This window comes from Dunckerocampus dactyliophorus, chromosome 5 (genome assembly GCF_027744805.1).
Source record: "Dunckerocampus dactyliophorus isolate RoL2022-P2 chromosome 5, RoL_Ddac_1.1, whole genome shotgun sequence".
NCBI lineage: Eukaryota > Metazoa > Chordata > Actinopteri > Syngnathiformes > Syngnathidae > Dunckerocampus > Dunckerocampus dactyliophorus.
This window is the reverse complement of record NC_072823.1, coordinates 5,068,497-5,082,656: the sequence shown is the minus strand read 5'-3', so window position 1 is coordinate 5,082,656 and position 14,160 is coordinate 5,068,497. Positions and strand designations below refer to the sequence as shown.

The following is a 14,160-nucleotide window of genomic DNA, read 5'->3' as shown; positions in this document are numbered from 1 at the left end:
AGTCTCTTAATGGAAATGTAACCAAAATCCCTTTTACCTTATTGCTCACAGTCCAAACACAGACCAACTAAAACTTCTCCATGTCTTACAGTTAACTGCGATGTAGTGCATATGTGAAAGCCAAGAAGGACAGCATCCTTTTGCTACCAGGACATACCGAACACAGCATTCTGTTATTTTGTGATGAAGGCTAAACCAGATGTAAATTGTAATTAGAGGTTGATTGATCCACTGAGATTGAGTCATAGTCCTGCATGTGGATGGCCTTGTCTGCTTTATCTCAACCACTATGCAACGTCTGGGATGCCTCAGCAAAAGGAAAATGTTGCATGTATGCAGTTCCAATGATACAAATTCATCTCTTCACAGACTGACCCCATGCCATTTTTCTGAAACCGAAAACCATAAAAATATCCCGTCCACTTTGAGTCTGGCCATTTTGCAGGACAGGGAGAATTTTACACACAAGCACAATAACGGGTGCATTGTGGAAGCTACCTGATAGTTTCCTTATGCAGTCCGTGATGAGAAATGTGGAAGGATGGTGAGTGATGTCTCTGTGATGTGAAGTGGCACAAATCCAGGCTGCAGATCCATTAGTGTTTTCACCTTACTCATTTCAGATGACAGCAAAACTCCAATCTGAACCTACCTCACAAAGTGCAACGCCTGTATTATAGATGAGTGTAGGCTGCTTCATCGACATCCTTTGTTACCCACAGCAAACATAAGTGGTTAATGAGCAGCCAGGGACTGCAGTAGGGCTGTCTTCCACAAAGGATTTTCATAGTCAAATCTGATTTGTTAGATTCTGTCCATAATGGACTCATATTCAAATATATATATATATTTTTTTTAAAAGCAGAGCTTATGGCCATCCCGACAAATAAACAGATCTTATTTGCTAGTTTTTCCACCTCAAAGAAACAGGCTCAGCCAAATAACACCCCTAAAGTCACCTTTACACGCATATTACCCAATATAGTAGATACAGTAACAGAAAATAAGACATAAATAAGACATAATATAGACCCACACGTTAGCATTGGGAGAGTTCCTTGGTTTTTTTTTGGACAGTGTACTTCCTGCGATGACTGTTGTCTCATCAATGTAACATTACTGACACCTAGTGACCAATGTAGAATACTACATATTGCGTCTTTGAATGCGTCTTCCGAATGCCTTATATTTGTATTTTCGTTCATTTTGTCGTTTTTATGCTTGAAAATGCTTAATTTAGGGCAAGAATAAGTTATATTTGCTTAAATATGGATATTACTACTAATAATAATACTAATAATAGGCTGTAGTCAACCACGAAACAGTGATCATTTATTACTATATTTATTATTATCATTTATTATTATATTTTTAAAAACTGTGATAGCGTGACACCGTGAAATTTGAACCAAGAAGTGGCAAGGGACAACTATCGAAGTTGGTGCGACAGCTTTACCCGTTTTGAATAATATTCAGTGATGTTCAATGACGATTCATTGATGTTGGTTGTTGTCGCATGATATGTAAGAAGCTGCTGACACAAGTTGCACTTCACTTTTTGGAGCCATCTTTAACCATTTAAAAATAGTTCTACAGTTTGGACGATTTTTTGGTAGCCATTATGAGCCAGTAAGTCCGATGTCAACGTTCTTCCTATCATTCAAAGCTCGCCTCAGCTGCTTTGGATTGTGCCACTGAATCGGATGATTTTATTCATGCGTGGAAGTATGGGTCTTCTGTTAAACACACATTTTCGATTCATTTTCAGCACCAATGAGGCTGTTTTTGTATCAAAGTAGGCTAATTATAACAAAAATGACACCGTTTGTAAAAGCGTACACATGTAGACAGAATGGTACAGTCTTGACATTTTTATATGATTTGAGGGTGAGATTGACCCCCCGAATTGAATCGCGAGACTGCAGTGCCATGAAATACACCTACCTTTGCAGTAAGTGCAAACACTGCATACTTTTCTTCCTCCTCGTGCTCTGTAAGTCTTCTATTCTTTCAGTGACTTGCTGAGTTACACTTTTTGTCCACAAACATTCATATGAATGTGTGGACACGATCCCTGGCCTTCTCCCAGTTCTTTTTCTTTCGTGTACACATTGGACTGATTATCACAGCGGTGAAGCAAAACCACACGGGACTGTTCTAAATGCAAGTCGTGGAAAACATCTTCATCCACGATACGTGGTCGTATTTAAAAAGTAGATTAGGCTGGCATCGTATTTTTTCCTTAATTTTATGAGATCAAATGTTACTTTTGTAAGAAGCAACACGTGTACCAAGCCCAAGGTTGGCCGATTATACACTTACAGTCTTATTTTGCAGGCTGACTATATCCTCTTTCATTGACAAAAAATAACTTTTGGGTGTACTAACTTTTATTTTATAATCCATCCATCTTCTATGCTGCTTATCCTCACTAGGGTTGCGAGTATGCTGGAGCGTATCCAAGAATTTTCTAGTACAAGGATTGTCAAGGCATGGCAGCGAGGCTCCCTCAGAGAATGTCCCCGAAAAACTGATTTTCTGGAGCATGTTTTGTGTTCTTTTCTGCTCACCCTAGACTCTGTTTACGCTCTCACCATAGGAAGTATAAACCTAATTAATTCAGACTTTTTATTTATTGCTAAAACACCAAACAAAAGCCCAAACAGTTTTGTCATTCCCAGAAGCACACATATATATATTTCCCATAACCATAAACACAATTCACCTGATTCCACACGTCTCAATATTCAAAACTTATTCTGTGTTCATTCAGCAAGCACATGCGCTCAATGTAATTAACTCAGGTTTTCGTCACCTAAACTCAGAGACCACACGTTTGTCCAGTTGAACACACGCAGCCTAAAAATTGTTAACACACCACATCAGAATTGTGGGTCAGTAAGTAAGGCCTAGAGGCATGTTCACGTGCTTTGGAACAATGGATTTCGACCAGGCAGCGGTTGCTAGACAACAGAGCGGAAGAGGAAGATGTAGAGGACAAAAACGACAAGTGATATCTGATGAAATCCATGCCACTCTCGTTCATCATGTGGTGGTGCATGGGAGGGCAAGGAAAGAAGCTGGCTAGCTAGTCCAGTCGAACTTACTGTAATGTGTCATGCTGATGAAATACTGTGGCCTGACCCTGACCTGAGACAAGATGATGCTGATGTTGATGTTGATGCTGCTGCTGTCGATGCTGATAACCCTGTATGCGTGCTAAATATGGAAACACTATAAATAAACCCTATCCTGGACTTTTTGGTGGCAGTGTGTTGAAATAATCTCTCCTGTGTGTAATGAACACTTGTGGAGTATGTTTTTCGACAGCTTGTGTGTATTGTCTGAGGGTACAAATTGATTGGGACCCAGAAGGTGTTTGTACTTTGGGTGCGGATTTTTAAAATTCGGTGTGAAGACCTGAGAAAATGGTGAGTTGTTACAGGAGCTATAAATAATGTGTTTTTGTTTATCTTCTGAAGAAACCACTGTTTTCGGACAGTGTATTAAAAAAGAAGTACTGTCTACAGTGGAACCCGTTTATGTTGACGCTGAAGCAGTAGTCAAGAGCTGAATTCAAAAAACGATAAAACGTTAACCAAAAAACACCCTAACCGGGGCATACACTAGGTGAGGTTCCACTGTATGTTACATACATGAATAAATTGATTAAACTTTTTCACTTAACTGTGTTCATTTCATGGGAGAAAGCACAGAACGCTGTTTTCATCATCTAAAAAAAGAGTTTTTCAAAGGTCTCCAAACAGGCCAGCGTTTTCCAGCTCCATTTTTAGTGCCCAAATACACAGTTTGTGTGTGGACAAAAGACCAAATCACTGAAAAATATGTGCCTGTAAAAGAACTTGTGTTCACGTGGACATTGCCGTTGCTGCAGGGATGCTTCTGAAATATGTTGCATCACTTCAGGCTGAATAGGAAAGATTTTCCAGAGTGGGCAGGCAGCATCAGAGCCATATTGTGACATTAAGTACAATTCCATGCACACATTAAACGACAGTGAAACCACACAAACTTTGATCAAGTTATAAATATTATTATGGGGAAAACAATTTTACTTCATCAAAAGCATTTTATCGTACAATTGCAGGACGTGTTGAGGCTGTGAAGATGCATATCTGGTTTCCCCTCCGTGGCACCACTCAGAAGGGAGCCCTCCCTCCTTAAAGAGGAGTAACACCAAGAGGAGACATAACAAATTATGGTGCCAGCACATCTGGGAGCTCTTCTCCCAGTTTGCAGATTGTGTGGTGTAGAAACCGGTGTAGAAGTGAGTTATCATGTCTTGGTGTGTGGCCAAGGCGGTATGGAGACGTGTCTGCTCACAAAGCACCCCCCCACGTCCACAATTTTAAACCTTTCGCGGTTGATCTCTTAGCCTTTTGTGTCTTCCATGAGCTTTATTTTTTGCTGTTTGCGGCCACCTTTGATTGAACATTTCAGACTGAGAACTACAAATTAAGGCACTTCAGTCCTCCTTCTGAGACTTTTATTATCCTCTAATGGTTTTATGATGAATCTCATGTGTGTTGCTGGCCCAGTTTAATCAACAGCAAATGCCATGGTGTTACTGTTACTGAGATACCGTGGTCAACCATAACATGACACACCAGATGATTCGGGATTTAGAAATCGCCAGAGCAATTTTGCATATCCAGGATGCTGTATGCTCTGTAATCTACCTATGTACTTCACGCATGTTCTAGAAGAGCTTACTAAAACCTGCAGTGCGACTGGCGTCGTCTCCCAAATGCTTAGTAATGACGTGGAACCGTCCATGGAAAAAGCGAAATCTAGTTTGGACAGGGGGAAACGCAGCCTGTCGGAAGCAGAAACACAAACACTGTACTTGATTATCCTCTCGGGACTCTGTGTCGATGCATTTTGTTTGCTTTTGGTACGATAAAGTCCTGGATTTATCGTAGAAGTGAGTCTGAGTACACCACTAAAGATAAAACACTTCTCCCAAACACTTCCCCCGCATCAGCATCTTATCACAGCTGATTTGCAGGTCGGTTACATCGTCTTCTTGGCTCTTGTAGGACAAATAACTATGAGATCAGAAATCAGAAACAGTCTGTTTGTTTTTTTTAAACTGTTACTGTGGTTTAACTCAATAAAAAAAAAATGACTATACGAGTTTGAGCTTGAGCTTTTTAATGTCATTGTGTTCTTTTGCTTAATTTTTGAATGTGCAGCCTTTTTAAATGTTGATAGTGGTTTTTATTGAGTGTAGATGATGACTATTAGGCACTCACATTTTTGTCAGCACTTTCAAATTGATGCCAGAATGAATTTTAATCTTTTCCAACTATTGTTAGAAAAGAAAATGTGGGTTTTTTTCATTAGACCGCATGGCAAGTCATGTCAGTATTCTTTGGTGAGTTGACTGTTTTGTCTTGAAACAAATCAAATGAAACTGGTATGTTGAATTGTGAAAGCACATGATGTTGGTAGAATCCATCCATCCATCTTCTTTCGCTTATCCGAGGTCGGGTCGTGGGAGCAACAGCCCAAGCAGGGAAGTCCAGGCTTCCCTCTCTCCGGCTATTTCGTCCAGCTCCTCCTGGGGGATCCTGAGGTGTTCCCAGATCAGTTGGGAGATGTAGTCTCTCCAACGTGTCCTGGGTCTTCCCCGAGGCCTTCTACCGGTCGGACGTGCCATGAACACCCCCCCCAGGAGGCGTCCAGGAGGCATCCTGACCAGATTCCGGAGCCACCTCATCTGGCTCCTCTCAATGCGGAGGACCAGTGGTTCGACTCCGAGTCTCTCCCGGGTGACAGTGCTTCTCAACTTATCTCTAAGGGAGAGCTCAGCCGCCCTATGGAGAAAACTCATTTCGGTCGCTTGTACCTTGTCCTTTCAGTCACTACCCAAAGCTCATGACCGTAGGCGAGGGTAAGAACCTTTCGGCTCGGCTCCCTCTTCACCACAACAGACTGATGCAGAGTCTGCATGACTGCAGACGCCGCAGCAATCAGCCTGTTGAGTTTGTGTGGTAGACGTTTGTATGGTGTTTTTGTTTTTTTGGTTGGGTATGTAGGTGAGATAGAGAGATACATTGGAAATAAACTAAAGCTAAGCTAAACCAGTAGTTTTTCCTGAATGTGTAACAGTAGTGAGATGTACTGTAGATGAAAATTGGCCCCTTGTGTCTTTACAGTGCATACACACTTCGTGGACAGTTGAAATATGTAGGATTGTACTGTCAAAGTAAAGTAACACAACATAAACTAAGATTAAAAAATAATCAGTACACTGCTGATCACAATTTTAAGACCAGTTGAATAATTGCAAGAATTTACATTTTACAATTTACATAGGCTGTTCTTCAGCTGATCAAAAGTTTAAGACCACTGCCTTTAAAAAGCCAGAATCTTGGCAAAAATGTGTGTTCAATGTCATTTTCTGTCAGGTATTCACACTGCAATGATCTCTTGAATCTTGTGAATGGAGCTGAGTAGATCATCGGGACTCTGCTTCTCAACACACCTCATACATACCTGGTCCACCAGAGAATAAGAAGAGGAAGCAAGAGGGAATCCGTGTTGCGACTTTGACGGAATATTAATCGAGTAATCGGACGCCTCTAGACTTTAAAAAAGCAAATAGCAACAAATCTAGCGTTGTTTTTAATGTTTTCTAACATGACGGAACGTATCGCTCTTCTCAACAAGCAGTTGACAAACAATTTGAAATGCACACTTCCGATACCTACAGGACGTAAGTGGAAGAGTACCAACCCGGTCGTACAGCAAGTCGAGCTTCTTCGTCAGCCTGTGCAGTGTGAGCACTTAAATCGTTAGCTTTGGCTTTCCGTTGCGGGCGATTTTATTGTGGAGTGTCAGTTGGAATTTAAGAACAACATCTCAAAAATCACGGAATGTATGCTTGCTTGGTTGTTCTTGGGTTTGTCTGGTATGATTACTTTTGATGGCAAAATAAATGTTCTCTGATTGTGTCCTTAGGAGAATAAAACCTTTATGGAGTTCCAAACCAGGGTTATTTGGCATCATCATGAAAATGAGACATGTTGTAATGTGATTGGTCAGTCACATAGAGGAATGTGTTTGTGGAGGTTGAGATGAAGTTAGGCCAAGAAAGGCAAGCGGGGAGTCTTAAGAGAATGTTTCAGGAGAGCTGGATTCTGTGTTGCTTCAAGTCATTATGGTTCATAAAAATCTGACCAGCAGAAGCATGAGCTGATATTTTGACAATGTTTTTACAAGATCTGAATCAGTAATTATCATTCTTGTGTCTATTATACTCCCCACAGTTTGATTCTATTTAATTCATTTTTTAAATTGTTGGCTCTTCGGGCAGGGAAGAAATATTGTATTTTTGTTCTAATAATATTTTCAAATTAAACATCTTTGTTCTACCTCTTTCTCTCTCTTTTGCGGTGTCATCATAAGTGTCGGTGCACTTTTACCCTTTCAAATTCAATAAATGCTATTTGTCTTGAAGGCATCGAAAACCTTTTCTACCCAGGAGATTGAGCCTCTCCCTCCATCTTTGAGCGCAGTCTATCGGCCTGCAAGATCAGCTGACACATGGGTTTTCTGATGGGTTCACACAGGTTAAAAGCTTTGATCACAAGCAGTGTCAGCCGGGTCCTGTGGGGTGTTTCACCCCGTGACTTCTCCCACCATGTGGCCCAGCAGTCATCCACTTGACTTTAGGCAAAACTAGCCTTGAACGTTCCAAAGGCCTTATAAGGTTGTCGACCCAACTGCGACACCAGCATCTGTGCAGTTTATCTTTACTTTGTAATAAAGTGAGACATGAGGATTTGTTACCCATAATGATTCAGTTGGGCATATATGGGATGCTTTGGTGTTGACTAATTTTACTTTTTGTCTTAACTAATTGTGTACTGAATCACCTGACCGAAAGCGTGCAACATCTTTATTAACTGCGTGATACACTGGATACATTCGATTAGTAGTTTTTTGTTCAATTAGTTTTTTTGTGCACAGAACACAGGCTTTTATTTGGATCGCAGTCAAATTGTGTGTTGTTGTAACTGTGCTTGAAATAGCCGAAAACGGTACAAGGGATTCCCACTCAAATTCATAGATTTTTTTTTTGGGAGGGGGAAATAATTAATTTAAATTAATAATTATTAATGAATTAATTTTATTAATTTGTTAATAATTAAATAATTGAGTGAAATTAATTAAAATTAGGAATTTAGGACTGAAATTGTCAGATACTGATACCGATCACATGGATTAATTATACATTTTTCAATTTATTTATAATAAGTGCTATTGGCCAGGGGTGCCGTATAAAGGGGAAAAGTTAGAACAATTCCAAAGTCTTTTGACTGCCAAAACATAGGTAATTAATCATCAAATTTGTAATTAATTAATAGGGGGCGGGAGGCAATGTGATTTTTTTTTTTTTTTCCAAAATGCCTTGCTGCACCCCTGCTACTGGCTGTATGAAATGAAAAAAGGAACCATTAAATCAACGTCATTTAGACAAAAACATATTTGACTTACTTTTTGGAGAGAACGTATATCACTGGTGAAACTTCCACAGGATGACACGCCTTTTTTAAGGAGACTTTGGATGTGAGAGTACATTGATGGAACTTCCAGGTACGTGACAGAGACTCGGCAAACTCTGTGTCTTCCTCTGCTGAGAAAGACTGGTCATCTCGTGCGATGAGTTCATATTTTTCGGGTTATTACCTTAGCCTTCTGACTGTCATGGTGGCCACACCGAGCCTCGAAAACTCACCATACACCGTCAAGCCGTTTGTTCTTCAAATTTGTACCTTGCTACCCCCGCAATGTGGTTTCAGTGGCATGTGCTGGTAGTTAAGTTCCACACAGCAGACATGAATGGCATTGTTTTGTGGGAGGGGAAAGTGCGAGGACGACGCTGCCTAAGACGTTAGGTAGGTCAAGACACTACACTGCACAAAAGGATTGCTGCGGGTCGCGATAGTGCTAGCCACAGGTATCTGCTTTTGTGATTGGCTTTGAAATCTCGTGATTTTGCATGGGAATCAGCCGATACCGATCGTTCGGCGCACCCCTAATTACATTTTTTTTTCTTCAAAAACGGAATTTTTTTTCCCTGCAGAAAACGCATTCCTTTCACCATAAGTCGCCAATCATTTATAGTCCCACACTGTACTCCCCCATAGGTGCATACTTTGGAGTTGTTTTTTTTCCGCCTCCCCTCTCCGCTTGTTCTTACCTTTCCTCTCCTCCTTTTATCCCTGTCCCGTCTACCCCTCGTCGTGTTGTATGGTATATTGTACAGTATACGTACGGACAGGTGATTGCACAATTTTGCTTGTACCGCTGTATAAGTGATGAGTAAAGGTCGTTCCAATGCTGATTCTGAAGAGGATTCTGCAGATGAATTTAATCTAATAATTAAAACAGTCAATTTGATTGCAAATGGTGAGCTGAAATCAGAGGACAAGATCGTCAAAAATAGGAGGAGTGTTTGTTAAAAAGAGATATTTGTATCTCTCAATTACTTACTGCTGGATTTTCACCATTTGCTGGTCCATAACGGAACCTCTGCAAAAAGCAGGTATCTGCTGTACTGTAATATTGCGGTCGGTGAGTGTCTATGCTACACTTCGGCAATGACTGTGAAAGCAGCCAGCAGTACATCTGGTAAGACATTTTGAAATTGTAAACAACATCACATGAATGTGAAACGCATCGGCTCCTCTTATCTTGTCTGGACTGCAAGCAGTCAGGTTTTTACACCTGAATGCTTTTTTGTTTGAGAAAAACTGATGTTACACGCTGCAATTGATAAGAGGAAGAGAAGATAGATCGATAGATATGCAGTATGGGGGCTTTGTGGTGCTTCCACCACAAGCTGGATGGTTACTTGATCCAGTGGTAAAGGAGCAATGACACATGTGGAGCGCATAGCCATCCATCAAATACTTAGAGGGATTTAGTGAGGCTCGTGGTCTTTGGGAATTGTGACTTGTGTGTCTCCAACACCCAGAACTCATTTTCCTTTCTGCTACAAGTCTATTATAGCGAGGCTTGATGGAAAAGCCAGTGAAGACAATTGATCTTAGTGATGATGAAGAGGATGGGACAGGTCAGACATAGCTGGTCTTCTCTCAGAGGGTTTCATCTGAGGTGTAAGCCAGTCCGATGGGGCCAGCTCCTGCGGGCTGTCTATCGGGTGATGGATTGGTCTTTAAAAGGTGGTACAGCGAGCTGGTTTGTGTGCCCGGAGAATACTCCACTCTAATTAATTACATTTCTTTCTGAGCTGTTTCCACTTCATTGTGCCAAAACACTTCTCTTAGAAAAGAACTTGGAGATTGATTTTGCTTCATGGTCATTTCAATATAATGAGTGTGTGTATTGAAAAAGGGGCAGGCACAGGCTCAAGTTGGGCTTTTGTAATTAGGCTGTTTTGCATTTCATCTCCAACGATCTTTCATTCACATGGCTGCCTTACAATGGCTAAATTGTTTCAATTCTGAATGGATTGCATGTGAAACCCTTCAGGGCTGAAAAAAATGCAGCCTCGTGGGGTTGTACTGAACTTCCTCCTTCACTAAACTAGATTACGGACAAAAGACACAAGACTCCAATGCCTTTTTTATTAAGAAATATAGGGCTACAGACCTGTCCAGGATTATACAGTCGTCCCTCGGCGAATTTCGCAGCTTCACGCTAGCACGGTTTTTGAATGTATTACCGGTAATTAATTAAGCAATTTTGTGACTGAATATGAATATCATTAGTTAAAAAAAATATGTATACTTAAGTAAATGTTACATATTTTTTTCCTAAATTAAGTACATTCAAGCATAAAAATGGCTAAATGAAGTAAACTACGAATATAACGTGTTAATACACATTCAGATTGTGATATGTGGTATTCTACACTGGTCACTAGCTGTCACTAATGTTACTAAAATGTTTGGTCAAACATACACACGCAAGACTTGATCGCTTTCATTGCAGGTTCGAATGATCTCACAACAGGCACAATAATAATAATAATAATAATAATAATAATAACACGGGTTACTGTCACGGCCGAAATCCACGCCAAACTAAAACTGAACTCTGAACGCCGCAATGTCTTTTCCTGTCTGCCACACATCTGGGACGCATTTACTGCAAAACACTCAAGCAGAAGTTTTATTTATGTCTTTTAACTGGATTATTTCATCAGATTATGTCTACTGTATCTTGTAAAAGGAGTGGAAGGTGACTATAGGGGTGTTATTTTATGTTTAGAGGTCTCTGACAATGTTGAAAACCGTATTTAGAAGATCGTAACTAGGTTTACTATGCTCTAACTCTGAGAATATTCCATTTATAAATAAGGAATCCTAAAAACTGGAACCAATTAACGCGATAAACAAGGGACTACTGTATAAACATTTAGTTGATGCTTTGATCATAGGGATAATGATAATGTGAATGTTTGTATATTCAAGAGAAGGCAGATATGGCGTTAATGCTCTCCCACTGTGTCACTTTTCTCATCACTGATTCTTGCAGTTTCCTTGCACAAGTACTTGACAAAGTAGGCTAAGAGAAGGAGTTAAAGGTCTACTATTGTGTGAAAACAAGTTTGTACTCCATAGATTTTAATATGTTTAGTTTTAATATGCAGTGTAATGTAAAACTGCACTTCAAAGCAGATATGTTTATGTTAATATGTTAAGTCCTTAATGGGACTTTTTCTTTGAAGTTGGGAGTTTCCTCCAATGTTTTTAATTTCCCCCCCGATATTTCAATGAATATTTCTCATATTCATGTGAAATAAAGCCTGCTCAATGTACATTTTCCCTCAGACATGCCCCACTACTATGTAATGGTCCTGTTGCATCAGAACAGTCCTAGTAACCCAGTTATCCCCTATTGCCCTGAGGATTATCTCAATACATGTCATCCATGACATGTTTTATGTTGGACGTAACTCAGTTGTGTGGATGACATGCCCTGATTGGTTTGCCGATTAAGTGAGGCAGGAGGTTATTTTTGCCATTTTTGTTTGCATGGTACTGGAATAAATGAAAAATATGCTGGAGGGAAAATATTAAATTTTATTGATTTTATGGATAGCAGAAGTGGAACTTAAAAAAAATAATAATAATAATTTGACAACACCAATCCACAATCGACCAAAATAAGGCACACCTGTCTTCCTGCCAGCCTCAAACTTATATCTTTTGCCAATCACACGGATTCTTGAAGCACAAATGAAAAATGGTATGTTACTCCGGTGAGAAAAATATGTAACTGGTGTGTTTCTGGTTTGCCACTTGTTATTTTTCTGCCTCCTCTTTGTTCTAAATCACAACACTGCATACAATACCTACATACCATACATAATAAAGTAACTTTAAATATCCATTTATCTCTTTCATTCATCATTTATATGTATTTAGGCATTTGGAATTGTTTACTGCCTGTAAAAGTATAACATCGACATCGCCTGTACTCCATTCATTTTCAATGCAACCTGTACGATAGGGCAATTTTCGCGAGTCACCGTCCAGCCAAGCGACATGCGAAAGTCGTGTGTGTGAAGTTTGTGCTCGTGCATGTCATCATGTACACGCTGGCTTGTGACGCGATCCCAGAAAATTTTAAAATGTTCAACTTTTCATCGCTGTCAGCAGGTGTTTCATTGATCGACCAATGAGCGGACAGGATGCTAATCAGTACGCTCTTGCAGGTAAACATGGGTGTGAAGGTAATTCTTGCTGTTCCCGGAGCTACTTGACATTTCCAAAAAAAGAATATAGCGATATAATGAAAAAAGCTGCAGCATGGGAACACGTTGCCGCTAGAGTAAACATATCGGGTAAGTTTACATTCATTTACACAGATATTTATGTAAGTTTGTTTTCAATACTAGCAAAATCCGGTACTAGCAAGAATACTCTATCAACACCGGCCACTTTTCTTCCTCTGAACTACAGTCAAACCTGTCTACAGCGGCCACTAAAGGGAAACGGCAAAAGTGGCCGCTCTTGGCAGGTGGCCGTTATAGACAGGTTGGCGGTCATTTTGAATTTGTGCGCAGGACTCAGTAATGAAAGTCTGCACACGACGGCTTCATTGCTTAAAAAACTAAACTTTTTCATGCATGAAGCTACTACTTGAGTCGGTAATTTGGCCGCTTTATGCGGTCAGATATTGACCAAGGGATACAAAATGGGTGGCCGCTGGCCGCGTTATACAGGTGACCGCTATACACAGGGTCTATAACAAGTAAATTTTCTGCGGGGGATTTTTCAGTGGCCGCTATAGGCAGGTGGCCGTTCTATACAGGTGGCCGCTAAGACAGGTTTGACTGTACTTTGATACCCCCAAATTCCCACATCTGACAGCCAATCAAAACCGTGGGAGACTCGTACAATTCACTCCGGATGTGAACGTGTCACTTACCAGTGTAGCTGGTCACAGCCGCTCGTCGCCTCCCGTGTGCAGGGTGTGCTACATGTTGGCGATGAGCCCATAAAAACGTGTTTTTGGCTTTCTGGAACAGATTAATTGGTTTTGAATGATTTCTTACGGGAAAAAATTATTCAGTTATCGTCTGTTTCTGGTTAGAGTCAGAACTTTTGGAATGAATTAATGACGCCAACGACGGTTCCACTGTAGTTTTAATGTATTAATTGGCTCTATAGGCATGCACTGATGTGGCACCTAGACAGCTTTGCACTTGCAGCCACGGTGTACAATGTTTACGTCATGTAAGGGCTCCATGTCGACCTCCAAACTTTTGCCTGGGCCACAGAAGTGTCATGAGAGCCTCCAGAAGAGCCTTGTAAATCCCTCTGGATCCCCCTGAAGCAATGATTGGGGTGTAATAACAGCCAGCCAGTCTCTCCAGTCTGCTCCGAATTTAACCCCTGGGCCTCACCGACCACTTCAATGCACTTCCTGTCTTTTTCAGCTCCTTCTTGAGTCAAAAAGTGGTCATCGTAGCTCTTTTTTCATCTTTTACGGTGTTTAAGCCTATGCTCATGGTATTATGTTATTTAACTATGGCGATATGTTTCTTTTTGATGTACCTTGCCCTGTGTTTTTGAGGTATGGACTAAAATGCTTTTTTTTTAAACAAGGATTCTTTGTTTTTGGCAAATGTTGGCAATTCTTAACCTCAAGAAA

The 14,160-nt window shown here is 40.5% G+C and overlaps 1 protein-coding gene across 1 annotated transcript in view; it reads left to right on the top strand.

Moving 5' to 3' along the window:
- The window catches only part of tmtc2b (transmembrane O-mannosyltransferase targeting cadherins 2b), a 106,418-nt gene that overhangs the window by 54,846 nt on the left and 37,412 nt on the right, over positions 1-14,160 (top strand). The window lies entirely within an intron of this gene.